The sequence below is a fragment of the Lathamus discolor genome, chromosome 3 (genome assembly GCF_037157495.1).
Source record: "Lathamus discolor isolate bLatDis1 chromosome 3, bLatDis1.hap1, whole genome shotgun sequence".
Lineage (NCBI taxonomy): Eukaryota > Metazoa > Chordata > Aves > Psittaciformes > Psittacidae > Lathamus > Lathamus discolor.
In genome coordinates this window covers 24,900,709-24,917,926 of record NC_088886.1, presented here as the reverse complement: position 1 = coordinate 24,917,926, position 17,218 = coordinate 24,900,709, and positions in this window count along the sequence as shown.

Genomic DNA, 17,218 nt, shown 5'->3' with positions numbered 1-17,218 from the left:
ATGGTACATGAATGTTTGATGTATATGAAGCTTCACATCCAATCCACTTCTGAGATCTCCATAAGCTCAGAAATGTCCTTTAGCTTATATATGCCTTCTTAATATACAAACCTAAAACCACATCTGTACTAGAGAAAAGTTAAGAAAACCTACCAACAAGCAAGCTAGACTGTAGATCATTTTGTGTGATTCTGAACAAGCCGTGAACTGGCCATGGTGCATTACTTAGCAAACTCAAATCCTTTCCACTGTTATCAGGATGACATTGCTAAAGGCATATTTTGAAGTTTTTACACGGACAAAGATCAAGCTGAAGTCAAACATACTTTCTCCTTAGTAAAAAACAAGCAAGAACTTCAGAATTGTTCAAGGTTGAACCTTGTAACATAACAGTTCAAGCCAAAGCCAACTGTTCTATTCTCCACAGCTAACTTGAAACACACCAAGAAACAGGATGGACGATACTCTTTTCAAGGGACTATTATAAACAGCACATTAATTGTGCAGTATGTTACTGTGCTCAGGGTGATGAACTGGATTGGAAATCAAAACCCAGAGTAGATAATTAGTAATGATACAATTATATTAAAAAAACTCTTAAAATACACACGAAAAAGTCAAAGGAATATTAAATTCTTTCACTCTGGGTTATAAACTGAACACTGACAGGATCCATTTCCTATATGAAATTACTCCATACTTGTCCACAACTGAACTGTCAGATGCTTTCCACTGTACAGGGATTTTGCAGCATCCTCAAAAAATCAGCTAAACCATATGGTCTTTCAACCACAAATAACTTCTTACCTGAAAATACCTTGCTAGAGAGGACTATTCAAACTGCAAGGCAATTCTTCAGTAATATTGCCAGCAAGAATCCCAGAAAGCATCAAATACAATAAAGGAGTTTATAAAATTGTCACCAGTGCACTGCAGACCAGAATAAGCCACCTTATGCATTCACCATCCAGTACCAGACAGCATCAAGTCACAGTATATTTCAGTCATTATGCATTTGTCCTGCATTAAACCTGCAAGCGAAATGACTGTATCTCCCTCTTCCCTCAAATATATGTCTGCTATTCTTTATAACTTCTTACTTAAGCTTTCTTTTACAAAGGAAAAAGAAAGCAGAGAAGCAATAACTTTTATATTGTATTTTGTTAAGAGAAAAAGAGAATTTAAGCTTACTGCAAACCACAGCCAGACATGCATTTATCACCATAACATGGCATGATGTGTCAGCCGATAATTTGACACCCACTTAGGAGAAGGAATTCTGCTAATTTTTTGTTCCACTAGCAAGACCAGAACTAAGTGCAAAGTTGCACAATCCATCCAACTTTGTTGGAGAAGCAGTATTCAGAACTGAGATTCACAGAAGAGGGACGGGGAAAAAAAAATCCAGTCCTCTTTTCTGGGTAAGTGGTTAGATATTCAAAAGCAAAATTTCACCAGAGAAAAATACTGCTCTTCTGCTTCTCCCGGCAGGTTTCTTGCTCTTCCAAGTGGACTCCAGACTTCATTTATTTCTCTCCCTCCCCCCAATCCCTGATGATAGTATTTGGCAGGAACTTTTAATTAAAAAAGACAAAAAATTCCAGATTGCCTTTGTGCTACCCCAGCACACCTCTCTGGGGATATGATGTTCTTTGCTCAGCAATTCCTGTTCAGCACAGAGTGCCAACACGAGGAAAACAGCTGGAGTGACTTCCTATTCTCCATTCAGGCCTGGCAGCCTAGGAACAAATCCCTACAAAAAGAAACAGCGACTGAACCAACAAAGAATCATTGACATGGAAATGCATGATGACTTTTGTAAGATGTTATTTTCAGCTTTTTTTTTTTTTAATGAATACATTCAGTCAGCCACAATAATACAGAGCTCATTAACAACCTGATCCAACTACCACCAAAGCTGTGGAAAAGCTTCACATCAAGTGGCAACCAAAACGGCAACTTTAATGAAGAAAGCAGGTCTCTTGTAAAGACTTCACAGCAATGACCTGGGAAATGGGCTTGAGCAGCTTTTACTACAACAGTCTGAACCTGGACACAGTCTCCAGCGCTAACAAATAACATCAGTAATGCAAAGCAACAGATATGTGTTCTGTGTCATCACCCAATGAAGGCCCTAAGGCTGGATATACATTTTCTAGGACAAACATGTCCTAATACAAGTGATCCAGGCAGCAATCTTGCCATACATCATGATTTTATCTCATTTAGCATTTTCCTTGAAGAACTTTCCCTCTCTATACTCCCCGAAAAATCTTGCCTTTCATTCACATACAAATAATTTTCTGTTTTCCAATACCTCAATATGGCTCCCGCAATAACTCCCTTAACACCCAAAACATGACGACAATGCAAGCATTATTACTTTTTAGGTCTTATAGTTACGTCATCCTCATACTGGGGAGGGAGGAGCTTGCCAGAAGGGATTGATACTTACTTGGCTGCAATCCTAACAGCTGTCATTCAGACACATAAGGATATTGTCCAGTTTAATCTGAACACCAAGAGACTTACTTTAAAACCCTTTCCCCCGTGTAGAAAAGCAATACTAACTATGCAGCTATCACCACATCACCCCAGGTTTCGAGATTATTTTGATGGACATTATTTTTTCCTGAGAAACATCATGTCTGTTTCCATGTGTAGGGAAAGCCAACATTTAATCCAAGGATTACAGCCATGAAGTCCTTCTATTCTAAATCTGCCTGCTTCTTGGGCTTTAATTTGAAAATCCATATATTACTTGCTAACTTCCTTACATTTAAATCTCAAAATGCAAAGCATCTGACATCATAGCTGAATTCTGGAAGAGACCCAGCAGGTAAATCTCCAGGAAAGTCAGGCAAGGCTGAAAACTGAGTTCAGACAAGGATTTATATTTGTTTTTTACTGCACTGATAGTGGATAACACTCCAGCCTTGCATTTTTCCCTTTTTTTCAGCTTTGCTCCTTTCTTCCTTTTAAGGAAATGTGACCTTTTTAATTGCCTCTCATTACTAGTCACATCTAGATAACAGTAACTAACAAACTCTTTACAACAGTCTGGCTACTAATGTTTTAGTGAGGGGGAAACGAAGAGAGAACAGTGTTGTACCGCTAAGGTGATAGACTACAAATCGAAGTTCTGTCCTTTTCCTTGAGGTTGTGTCATCACAACACTCACACTGCTTCCATCTGAATGACAGGATGAGTCCCCTTCCTCTCCTCCACACCTCTTTTTTTGTTCACAGCAACCTTGTTACCACAGCCTACTCAGCAGACAAACTACGAATTCCTTTGGTTCAGTCTGCAGCTGTTCTTCAAACAGTATTCACAAGAATGGAAACAAGTATTCCAAAGTAATATTCAAACAATTATACAAATATTGATTAACATAAAACTACATTAAAACAAAGTGCCCTGCATGTAACATGCAGGGCATATAACTTGTCTATTCCTACGCGTTAAATCAAAAGACTTAAGAAAAAAAATCACAATGTGTATCATATTCAAGTTATGACTAGTTTCAGGATCAGAATAGAGCACTAGCTATCTCCCATAACAGTTATATGGCAACAAACCTTTTACCTGTGCTAGCCTGTCCTCCATAATCTTTGTTGGGCTCCTATGCTTATACAAGAACAGAGTACAACACCCAGATCAAATGCAGCTATTAAACTGGTATGCTAAAAAAGAGAATCCACAGCAAAACTTAATTAGTCTCCATGGGAGGCAGACACAAGGGCAGACTATGGAGTCCTTCTTCAGAACTTTATTATGCTTATCGTGCTTGTGAAAATGTTTCTTATCTAGGTCACTTTTTACCTTTTCCTGCTCAATTATTTGAGGAATTGTTTTACAGCTTCCTTTGATCTAGGTATTCAGGCTAGAACAATGCAGCTTAGAGTGGCATAAATGCTATCTTAAACAATATTTAGTGAAGACCATAGAGAAATTTTTCCAGTTTATCATTTTTCCACTGCAAAGAAAGGTGGTGTTAAAACCAAGAGAGCACCTACATGACAGTAGCTCAAGAAGGCCTCTAAGATAAGCAACTACTGACCTGTTTGGGCATCCCCAATGTGCAGCAATCAATGTGTTTGTCATATATAATCTACCTAAATACCTGAAATTTATTGAACAAGGAATTGTGAGGATATGACAACTGCAAACTCATTCTTCATTAGACCTAAAGTTAGAAAGCCATTTTGTAAGTAAGTGTTGAAGAAGAAACTCTAAGTCCAGAGGTTTATAAATTAGCAGCAAGTCATAAAACTCCTAAACACGTAAGTCAGAACCTGATGAGATGTTGGAAAGGATCAAACTTATTCTCAGGGCTCAGCTGGCTAAGTCCTTAAAACGACACTGAAGGAATTAGAGCAGTATACTCTTTCAGCTTGATTTCCCAGGCAATCACACTCCCTGCCACCCTCCCCCTTAAAACAGTGAATTCAAGCCAGGTTCACCAGGAACTTAAACTGCTGTACGGCTGATGGAAATCTTCTACAGCTGGAAAGGAGGAAATGCTCTTCTAGCATCTCGCTGATAAAAATCAGCCCAATCTTGGGAAATACTTCATTCTTCTTAGAATCCAGAACCAATCACAAAGCACAAACTAGAGGAAAACCAGGCTTCATTAATTCTGGTCTCCACGGTTGAGAGTGCCTAAAAACACATAGTAGGGTATACTCAGCAAATCTCAGAAAACCTCTTATGTGGAGATTTGGAACAGATACAGAGACTTGGAGTATCCTGAAGCCCCATAAAGCAGACCTGAAAAAAATCTGTTTTGTGACCAAGAGAATGAATGCTTAACTTCTGATCAACCCGTGATAAAAGTCCTTTCATCCTTTTCTTCACATAACCCAACTCCCTTACAAACACCCTAATCCCTCAGTGTCACCCATATAGGACTGTTACAAAGAGTATGGATAAAAAAATGCCCTTTTCAAAAAGAAACTTGGATTAGAGAATACACAAGGTAACCACTTTTTTTTTAGTGCATCTAACCTGTATTCAGGACAATAGTAGAAATTAGGATCACGGAAAGTGAAACAATGAGTTACAGTACTACAGAGCGAAAACCTCACACCGTGCAGGCTAAGAAACCCAGAGATAGCAAAATACTACATCTTTTGCATTCCAGACTGGTATCACGGCATTTTTTAAGTTCAGTTATCAAGCACTTGAACATAAAACAGAATGAGATAGAAGAGGTCAATTAGGTTGCAGCCCCAGCTGTCAAACTTTAACCCATAATTATGAACACACATACAAACATATAAAAGTTAAGGATCAAAGCACCAACACCCAACAAACACACACAGGCCATTCTGCATTGTCTTTGATAGTGCTATTAAGAATTATGCAAGGTATTCTTAAACTCTGATGAGAAATCCAGACACAGCCCTGCTAAAGCATTTGAAACCCTGAAGAAGAAAAAAATGCAGTTCTTTCTTTAAGCATTTCCTATATCACAGTAAGATTTTTTTCTCCCATTCTGGGATATAAAAGCCTGAGCTCTTTGCAAAAGGCATTATACCAGATGTACATTTTCTCAGTCAAATATTTCATTTCTGTTTCCAAAGGATATGGTTTTACACTACAGTCTTCATACTGAAGTGCATCAAAAGGTTGTACGGAACAATAAATTACCTTCAGTTACATTCTGACTTTTGTAGGCAAACCATATGAGCACAAAAGATCCACTGTTAATTCCAGTACAGTTTGGGACATTACAACTTTTTCTTTTGTAACATTTAGCACTTTTGTTACATCCTTTATCAGTTCTCCTCGCATTTCACTGATTTTAACTGAACTGTACTTCCCACACTTCTCTAAGCAGCAAGGATGAAATGTTACAAGGATGAAAATTACAGAGCAGGAACTGAACCACTGGTTGTTAAAATACTGGGAAGGGCTGTGTCTGTGGAAGCACCAGGAATAAATACCAGGAATACTGATTTGGAGTTCTCTGCTCTAGCCAGCAGCTTCAGTCAGCATTCCTCTCCCCATATCTTCATAGTGCTATGTTGTCCTGGGTTCAGCAGTAGCAGTCATTTTTCTCCTTCTTAGTAGCTGGTGCAGTGCTGTGGTTTTGACTCTCAGCCTGGGAACAGCACTGGTAACACCGATGTTTTCAGTTGTTGCTCAGTAATGTTTAGTCTGACCAAGGACTTTCTGAGTCTCATGCTCTGCCAGGGAGGAGGGGAAGCCGGGAGGAAGCAGAGACAGGACACCTGACCCAAACTAGCCAGAGGTGTTCCATACCACAGCACGTCATGCCCACTATATAAACTGGGGGCAGTTACCCAGAAGGGGAGATCACTGGCGGGGTCAGGATGGGTATCGGTCGGCGGGTGGTGAGCAGTTGTATTATCTTCCCTTGTTATTTCCCTTATCATTATTATTATTGGTGGTAGCAGCAGTGGTTTGTGTTATACCTTAGTTACTAGACTGTTCTTATCTCAACCCGTGGGAGTTACATTCTTTTGATTCTCTTCCCCATCCCTCCAGGGGGAGGAAATAGGGGGAGTGAGTGAACAGCTGCATGGTACTTAGCTACTGGCTTAGCTTAAACCATGACATATGTGAACAGCAATTAGGAGCGAACAGTTGAAGAAATGTTGATTTAAAATTTTATTATTCAGGCTACTGTTCCATGTACATTATGCAGTGCAGTGTCAGCAGGAGGTCTAAGCCCAAATGCTAACTTAGAACCTGAATTCATGCATCCTAAGACCAGCATTCTCTACCCTGAGAGTTTTTATCCACCTTGCTAACGTATCAGCTAGACACAGCAAGGTAGGCAGCAAATTATCAGAACCTCCTTTTATGCTGAGCTTCTGTCAACCAGGAATCATGAAAAAAGCAGAGTGGGGTATAATCAGGAGACCACTTTGGTGCCACTTGTAAAGGAAAAAGCATGCAGCTCCTCCCTTTGACTGGTGTTTCAACAAAATAATTGCATGTCCTTGAGATAAGTTCCCAAAAGACCATGTCCTTTGGAATTGTGGTGAATGGACTAGCAAATTAGCAGCCCCATTTCTCCCAGCTCACCCAACATTGTGATAAGATCCAGCGGTAATGTGTTTATACAACACTGACTCTCTTTTCACCACACATTCAGCAATCGGCCACATACACAGCCATAAACTGTGTAAAGAAACATGTTCATTAAAAACACACGGCAAGAATATATGTATATATGAAAAAATATATCTTGCTTTCACCTATACAGTCTGACTCCATTGAAAGACAAAGCTGCAAGAACCAGGAACGGTAAGCTTCAAACACAATCAACATTGACATGAGTAAGAATCAATCTGCAGTACACTGGTTAGAACAAGCAAGTGGGCTGCTGGACCCTCATCTTCTGGGCAGGACCTGCCCACTGATGATGCTGCGTAATTCAGTGAGTTACAGGTGAGTCTGGGATTCTCCGAAGCATCTGAAAGTGGTGTTTGTGGCTTTTCTCAAACGTGATGCTGATCTAGTCAGAGTTCTTTGATCTGCTTCTATAAGGGCTGACTCTGATGGAATGTGAGAAAGCTACCAATAATGTTTACATCTGGCTTATGCTACAGCACATCTGGCTTATGCTACAGCACATCTGGGACATGCAAGCATCGGGACACTAGAAGAAATTGGTGTTCTGGGGAAATTTAGTCTCACTGCTGTCACAAAGCTTAAAAAATCTTGATTCTTTTCCTGGCTCAGGCAGTAACTCACCTGTACCTCAGTTTCTTGCTCTATACACTGAACATAAAGGGTCTTTTTCCTGTTACACTACACACTACTAGCACAGTGACTTCACGGATTTAGCTAGCTCAGAGAAATGGGCAATCTGTTTCATTGGTATTTATAAAAGTGGTTTAGAAGTCCTGAAAAAAGGGTCATATAGCAGAGAAGGGCACTGATACTTTGAAAATAGTTTTCAGTCACGTTCAGAATAAAGAAAAAATAACATGACATTCCTTGCCTGTAAGGCTATCCATCTAAAAGACTAGCAAACATTAAACCTTCTGGAGTGTCTGAACTATCTGGACAGAAGTATCAGAACAAGGGCTTTGAGGTATTTTCAACCAAACCAGAAGTGGAAAGGATCAGACTGCAGACCCATGAGGTTTAATTCGAATAGATAACTTCAGTGCTTATCTGATCTACCTCTGCAGTCTGAACCTTTTGAGGTTCATCCACCACCACTAAATAAGGACACCAAACTGAGAACACGGGAAACCTCAATCAATTTAGTCAAGAAGTCACGCAGGCAATAAAATGAGGTCATGAAAGTCTTGCAGTTTAACACTGGCACAAGGGAGAAGGGGATAAAGGAGGAAGGGAGAGGAAGTCTGCTATACCATAAATGCAAGGTACTCCATAGCCAGTAATAGTCTCATGTTTTTCCGTTTGTTTCAATCCACTTTCCTGTTCTACTTCCCCTTCCTCACACAATTATCAGTAGTGCAACTAACACGAAATGTCATGAAAGTCAAACTTCCCATTGTCTTAATGCCATCAACTATACCAGGAAATGCCTCGTTCTTGCCTAAATCATTCTGATGAAACCAGCTTCCATGGTACCATGAACACATCTAAAAGTAAGATTTCATACTGTGATTTTTACTGGACCTTGAGATGACTAAAGGAATTTAGTTTACATGGGTTTTAATGAAACCAAATAAGAGACTTCAGTACTGAACACAGAACTAGCTTTCCCTATTCAACTGGCAAACATGTAGAGCTGCCCTAGACATTTCAAAGGAGTCTATGTGAATTCTCATCATCCATACTGAATACATCACTTTATCCAACCATGACATGAAAGAAAAAAGCTGGCTCTTTTCTCATAAAAAGGAAAATAGTACCCTGAAATCACAGCTTCTAGGCAGCTTCCCAAGTGCACTTTGTTTTCATTGACTAAAACAATGCCTAACAATAGAAATTAAAAACAGATTTTCCTGCAGTATAAAAAGTCTTACTCTATTAAGAGACAAGCAGACCTTACATCGTGTTATTTAGCTAACACTCATCCCTGCATAGTGAAAGAACACATGTCCTCTAAATAGAGAAATATTAGTTATTCTTTCTCTGCTCTTCTACTGTTTTAATGACTAGATCGGAGATATAACTGGTCTGAAACAATACTTTGAGACCCAACAAACCATTTGGAAATGTGCACCACATAGTCCTATTTATTGGTTCTCTGATGACCATTCTTGTAAATAACCCCAAAAGTCACAAGGGCTGTAGAGGCTATTTATTTCGACAGAATAGGATTTTTTTTTTTAAGTAATCAAAAAGCAAATGAATTCCTGGGTTACTTCACCTATAATTTTTCCTTATACTTTTTGCTGTTCTAAAATTTAAATTGGTCACCCTGCCTATGATGGTTAAATATTCCTTGTCATTCACCTTAGAGCTTGCTCACTGCTATGGGTGGGACAAATCTGCATTTCAACACAAGAGATTCCAATATCTGTCTCATGTTTACAGTATGACTAATAAGGAGACTGCCCAAATTTAACGATAAACAGAAGCAATACCCAGTCTAAGAGCCACCAGGAGGAGAGAACTCACATTTCAAGAAGAGGTGAGTAGGAGAAGTAGGAGAACTACTCATCCTTACACAACAACTGGGAAACAAGCAAACAAGCAAAAAACCAAACACACACCTCTTACCAATCTTTGTCCACAGAAATCCACATTCTTTTCAGAATATTTGCTGCACGGCCATGAATTAGGATTCTGATAACTCACATGTTGAGTTTCCACTCCTTTAATGCCAATGGCACATATTATTCAGCAGTCTCCAGTTAATGAGTTGTGTGCAAACTCACAAAATCCATTATATTAGATTTAATTGCTGCAATTTCTGTTAATGTTTCCTAGGAGGATGCATACATGAGCACAGTATTTTTCTAGCACAAAAGAAATGTATGTTGTGAGCTTCACAAACTGAAGATGCAACAGCCTTTATGGAGACTATTATACAGGAGAATAAAACAAACCTCTCTCATTTACTGTACCCACATGGTTCACTGAAACCTGAGCACATCAGTATCTGGTTCTGACCATTCATCCATGTCAGAACGTGTAAAACATACCTTATGCAGGAAAGGATGACCCCTTTCTTTCAGTAACAGGGACTTAACTTGCACTTCAGACTCATGAAGTGCTGAAGGTTGGCAATGATACCAGTGCTAATCTTGGATCCTAATTTATTCAAGGCGTACGCAAAGAAATACGGCATTTGCATCTGCCACATGACATATATTTCTTCTAATTTTTACATTTTTTTCAGCTAACCACATACTGATCCAAATTCATATCCATGAGAGTAACAGCAGGTACCAACTTGACTAGTTTCATACAATGTTAACCACCACCCTCAGCAGCCAGTAACCTCCTTCATGCAGCAACTAAATAAGCTTCGACAGCTGTTGCTGTTTTAGCCCCATACCCTGCAAAGATTTACACATCTGCTTAACTTTATCCATGTAAATAGTCCCAGTGACATTAGCAAGAGCTCTCAAGTTTGTTAATTTAAACTTTGCAGAATCACAGCATTCCCTAGAATTCTCACAAGCAAATCCAATCTTAGTCTGAAATAAATATGATAATTTCTTCACTTTGTGTTTTCAGGTTCCCATTTTTCATGACACCTTCTCAAGTGACCTTAGATTAAATATGCGTCTCCAAGCTGAAAAAATCTTTTAAGGGCTCTTTTAGGCGTCTGCCTGTCTAAGAGTGAATGCCATCAAAAGGAACAGCACAATTCTTTGACAAGAAAACACCTGAATATCAGTTATGACCATTTGACTCAAAAGTTTTATAATCACGCTGAATAGCGACCTAGATAGACTATTTAAACTAAATGAACCAGAGGGTAGTAAGTAGCCAGCTTAGCATATCTATTTTTACTAAACTTGGTCTAATTCAACAGCAAAATTCTAGTTAATGGCCACCAGCACCCACCTAATAAAAAAACAGTAATAAATACTGAAGTACAAGGAGTGGTAAAGGTATCAGTTAAGACAGTTTGGTCTTTCTGATTCAAGATCAGGCGGTTTCTAGTTGTAACTCTCCCTCAGCCATTTATTCTACTGCCCATGGTAGCTGCTACAACTTATAGCATATGAGCTAAAAGATCATTTGTGTTTTGTTGCAGTCTCCAAGATTCATCCTCAATATGCAGATTTTCCCCTGCTTGATGCCAAGCTGAGGAAGCCTAATTTTCAGTTCCTCTAATACAGCAAATATAGAAATAACACAACTGAAGTGCATAAATACCCAGAATCACTTAATGGCCCTCTGCATGTTACAGTCCCAGGCCATAAAACCTCCATGGACATGCCATTTGCCTCTCACTAGCTCACATTTTCAAACATGTTCAATTTGCATCAACAGTTTAAACTTTACCCCAGCTAAAGTTCATGCACATAGTAGGTGAATTTATGGTATGAAGAACAATTCTCTGGTGAGTTTATCTATGTAATCACAGAATCATAGAATAGTTAGTGTTGGAAAGGACCTCAAGATCATCTAGTTTCAACCCCCCCGCCATGGGCAGGGACACCTCACAATAAACCATGTCATCCAAAGCTCTGTCCAACCTGGCCTTGAACACCACCAGGGATGGAGCACTCACAACCTCCCTGGGCAACCGATTCCAGTGTCTCACCACCCTAACAGGAAAGAATTTCCTCCTTACATCCAATCTAAACTTCCCCTGTTTAAGTTTTAACTCGTTACCCCTTGTCCTGTCATTACAGTCCCTGATGAAGAGTCCCTCCCCAGCACCAAATTGATGTCTCTCCAATTTAGAAACAAGGATGTCATGTGGGACAGTGTCAAACGCTTTGCACAAGTCCAGGTAGATGATTTCAGCTGCTCTACCCTTGTCCATCAGTTCCATAGCCCCATCACAGAAGGCAACCAAATTGGTCAGCAAGATTTCCCCTTAGTGAAGCCAAGCTGGCTGTCACCAAGCACCTTGTTGTTTTTCACATGCCTTAGAATGCCTTCCAGGAGAATCTGCTCCAAGATTTTGCCAGGCACAGAGGTGAGACTGACTGGTCTGTAATTCCCTGGGTCATCCATTTTCCCCTTTTTGAAAATGGGGGTTATATTTCCCTTTTTCCAGTCGTCGGGAACTTCACCTGACTGCCATGATTTTTCAAATATGATGGCCAGTGGCTTAGCAACTTCATTCGCCAGCTCCTTCAGGGCCCACAGATGGATTTCATCAGGTCCCATGAACTTGTGCATGTTCAGGTTCTTAAGATGGTCTCGAACCAGATCCTCTCCTACAGTGGGCCCAAGGTCTTCATTCTCACATTCCCTGTGTCTGCCTCCCAGGACTTGGGTGGTGCAGTCAGAGCCTTTGCCAGTGAAGACCGAGACAAAGAAGTCATTCAGAACCTCAGCCTTCTCCAAATCCAGGGCAGCCAGTTCTCCTGATAGCTTCCGGAGGGGGCCTGCGTTGTCCCTAGTCTGTCTTTTATTCGCTACGTACCTATAGAATCCCTTCCTGTTATCCTTAACATCCCTGGCCAAGTTTAATTCTAACTGGGCCTTAGCTTTCCTAACCTGGTCCCTAGCTTCCCGGACAACATCCCTGTACTCTACCCAGGCCGCCTGTCCTTGCTTCCACCTTTGATAAGCCTCTTTTTTCCTTTGAATTTTCCTCAGCAGCTCCTTATCCATCCAAGGAGGTCTCCTGGCCCTTCTGCCGCACTTCCTTCTAGTTGGGATGCAGCACTCCTGAGCTTGCAGTAGGTGATCCTTGAATATAGAATCATAGAATCACAGAATAGTTAGGGTTGGAAAGGACCTCAAGATCATCTAGTTCCAACCCCACAGTCTTGGGCACCCCTGCCCTCTAGGGCTATATCCCATGGAACCTTACTAAACAGGTTCCTGAAGAGGCCAAAATCTGCCATCTTGAAGTCCAAGGCAGTGAGCTTGCTGCACGCTCTTCCCACTGTCCTGAGAATCTCGAATTCGACCATCTCATGATCACTGCAACCAAGGCTGCCCTGGAGTGTCGTATTTCCAACAAGCCCTTCCCTGCTGGTGAGCACAAGGTCAAGCATGGCACCTCTCCTTGTTGGCTCCTCTATTACTTGCAGAAGGAAGTTGTCTTCCACACAATCAAGGAACCTCCTGGATTGCTTGTGCTGGGCCGCACTGTCCCTCCAACAGATATCAGCATGGTTGTAATCCCCCACGAGGCTGTACCATCGCTCCAACAGGTATCAGGGTGGTTGAAGTCTCCCATGAGAACAAGGGCCTGCGAGTGTGAGGCTGTTCCTATCTCTCTATAGAGCGCTTCATCCACAGATTTCTCTTGGTCAGGCGGTCTGTAACAGATCCCCACAGTAATGTCTCCCATTGTTGTTCTCCCTTTAACCCTGACCCACAAACTCTCTGTTGACTGCTCACCTGTCCCCAGACAGAGTTCCATACTCTCTAGCCTATCCCTAACATAAAGGGCAACTCCCCCTCCCCGCCTGCCGGGCCTGTCCTTTCTAAAGAGCTTGTAACCTTCCATTCCAACACTCCAGACATAGGAGCCATCCCACCATGTTTCTGTGATGCCTATTATATCATACCCCTGTAGACATGCACACATCTCTAATTCCTCTTGTTTGTTCTCCATGCTACAGGCGTTTGTATAGAGGCATCTGAGCCATGCTCCAAATGAAGCCGGCTCGTTGGCTGGAGTGGCTGGAATATCTCTGTATTGCTCTGAGCATTTATTATAGGTGTTGGCAACTGACTGGGTGTGTTGCAGTGGAATGATGCCCCCCTCCCCCAACTCATCTAGTTTAAAGCATCTTTGACCAGCCTGGCAGGCCTCCTACCAAAACCGTTCTTCCCCTTCGTCAGACCAGCTCCGCCAGCCCCTAGTAGACCTGGCCTACTAACTTGGGTCCTGTGTTCAAGACACCCAAACCCCTGACTATGGCACCACCCTTCTAACCATTTATTAACCTGGCAAAGCCTCCTAGCCTTTTTGGGGTCCTCCCCTGTATCCCAGAGAATTGAAAAGACAATCTGAGCTGCAGAGCCCCTAACCACCTCTCCTAGGGCTCTGTAGTCCTTCTTTATGTTCTCCAGGCTACTGCTATCTATGTAATAGATATGCTGTCTACCTATCTATGTATCTATTATCTATGCTAATAGATACTGCTATCTATGTAATGCTACAGTACCAAACAAATCAATACCACCTTCAACAAGAATCAGTGAAGTTTCCATTATTTTTCTATTCTTAGCTTTCTTAAGAAATTGAGGCAATTCCTGCTGAGACCTTCTGACTCAACTGGTATAAAATAGGACTTCCTCTTCTCTTTTTTTGCTGCTTCTGTATAGTTATTAGCCTACAATCCTAAAGCAACAAAGCATATGCAATCCTGCTGTCTTTCTGTTCTATCCTGTGTGATTTCTGAACTCACTGACTCACTTGAACCCATCAAACCCAGCTGAGAAATTAACAGAGGTCACCAACCTGCTGGGTTCCTACTAACTTCTGGAAAATCAGCAGAGACGGAAGAACATGCCCCCACTAAGCAAAATTTGTCAGTGTAGTTTATCCGATACCTGCTTGGCTTGCTGCCCATCAGGCATAGCTTCACAACAAGTCCTCCAAGTTTACTGACAGTTTGGGTATAGCAGAATGCTCTCCATGCCCATCAAGGATTTAATTTTCCTGATCACCATTAGCTGATCTACATGCTAACATAAGTGGAATGCAAGCTGCTTTTCATTATGCTGTTTGTTATCAGAGGCATCATAAATTTATCCGTGGATGGAAGATTTCAGAAGTAGCCAAACCTCATGTTTTTAAATTCTATTCTGAATAGACAGACAAGGGAAAAACACTTCTTTTTAGATGTAAAGATAGAAAAAGGGAAACAAACAAAAAAGAAGTGGAGCCCTGAAAAATCTCTGGAAGTGAGGTGATAATTTAAATCACTTTGAGGCTGGACAAGACAGGTGAGGAAAGTTTGGTGGAAGAGTTTTGTGAATGTCTGACTTTTACATGAGCTTGAGCAGGAAGTGTTTCAAACTTGGGACCTAAATCCTCGCTAATCTTTACAGCACAGTGGCACAATGCAAAATACAAGGGCTCTGCTCTGGAGCTGTGAGCCAACGTTCCTGCAATATTAGATATCCCAATCTCATGTGTTAAGTGAACTTGAGATTGTTGAGTGTGGACGCAAGTTATGCCACAACAGCTCAAGTTTAAATTGTCCATATGAATATGTTTTTTAGCAGTTATGGGTAGCATTCTGCTTCTTCCTTCACATCCTTTGCTTCTTATTGTGCTTACGACTGCACAAGAACATCAAGTCTCTGGCTGTTTGAAGGACCATGTGACTACTCTGTACTTTGAACTCAGATAAACTTCTTATTGAATGAAGTCATGTGTAAAATGCTTTCCAACAGAGATTATTTTGAACCAAGCTGTACTAAGAAATGCAACAGAATTTCAACACTCGTATTTCAGCCGCAAAAAGGAACCATTCTTGTACTGAGTGCAGTGCTTTGAGGGGAAGCACCAGATCCCCTCACATAAACAGAACTACACTTGTACTGGACTATGGAAGTAGATAATATTTTAGCTTGGGGAATAAAAACATCATCATACTTCCACATAATCACGTCAGGAAAAAAATCCAGCTTTTGCCTAATCAGTGCATGCAACTTTGCTTCCAAAAGACATCTTCATAAATGACAGTATCCCAAGTTCAAAACCAGTATCAGGCCCAAGCTGCCCACATGGATGGCACAGAATTTCTGTGTGCTTTTTAGCCTGAAATGATACCAGGTTTTAGCTAATATTTGGATTAAAAAAAAAAAAAATAAAAAAAATCACAGCCCTGATCATTATGCTTTTTTTCCCTAGGAGCAGAACATACGGCTTGTGTCTTGGCTGACTTCCAACCTGAGTAATTACATACTGACCTCATAAGTTTCCCCTGTGGTTTTAACTGGATAAAACATTCCTCTCCAGTTCCTCCAGTGAACGTTTATACCTTGTTGTGGAGCACTATTAAACAGCTACTGCCTTCTGCCCCAAAGATAGCTGCAGTCTACTAATAAGTGAAACAACTTCTGGAAGTTATAATTATATCCCTGACCCCTGCAAATAAAGTTGTGAGGGACAGGGATATAATTATAATTTCAAACATAATTGGGGAAGATATGGATCCTTTAAAATGCATTTTGAGTTCTTACTCATATCCATTAGACATGATCTAATATAAAGATGAAGTTTTCATGCAATGAAATTGGTAGATGGAGATGTTACTTTTCCTAACAACTTCAAGTGTTAAAAGACCTATCCTTAGGTTCATAAAATATATTTAAAATCAAGCCTTTCTGAGGATGTGGAACAGATTATGAGTTCATAAAGAGCTCTGTGTTGAAAAGTATTAATATTAGAGAAGATTTGAGCAAGCTTTCTGCTCAAAACCATGGGACAGCCAGACAAAGCAAAAGAACAGTTTGGATTTCGGGCTTTTATACCAGGGCATTAACTATTTTGATATGTGTGTTGCATTTGAAGGATAAAGAGAATGAGGCAGAATAAGCTCTACAAAACACTTCAGTCCACCACATATCCTGAAGATCTCAAAGCATTTTAAACCATTTAGTGCCAATAGGAGATACTGGAGACAAGCTTTAGGAGAGCCACCTTACAACGAGCTACAGAACCAAACTAGGTACCTGATCAGGTAAAATCCTGCCTCCCTCCCAGTCAGGATTGCAAAACCTTAAATCAAGATGAAAATTACCAAAAGGATGAAGCCATTTCAAGTACCTTCATTTTTTATTTCCCAACCTCAAAGCATCTGAATTCCAAATTTCCGACTTACATAATTAACTTTTACTAAAGTCCACATCATTTACTATGTCTGCAGATACATCAGGATCACTGTGACAAATCAGGCACCTTGAAAGTCAGAAGCCCCTTTAGCAATTTCCCTTGCATAGGATCTAACTGACACTAAGCAGCAGAAATATCAGCAAGAGAGCCATTTAGACCAATGTATATTTTAACCACTTGGTCTGATTTGTAAACTACTTTGAAGATGAAAAATGCTACTAAGCTGTTCAATATTACTAAGTAAAATCATGCATGGGAACAAAATTTTGTATTATGAGTGTTCCTATTAACTGATCAATCACATACACACACATATATGTA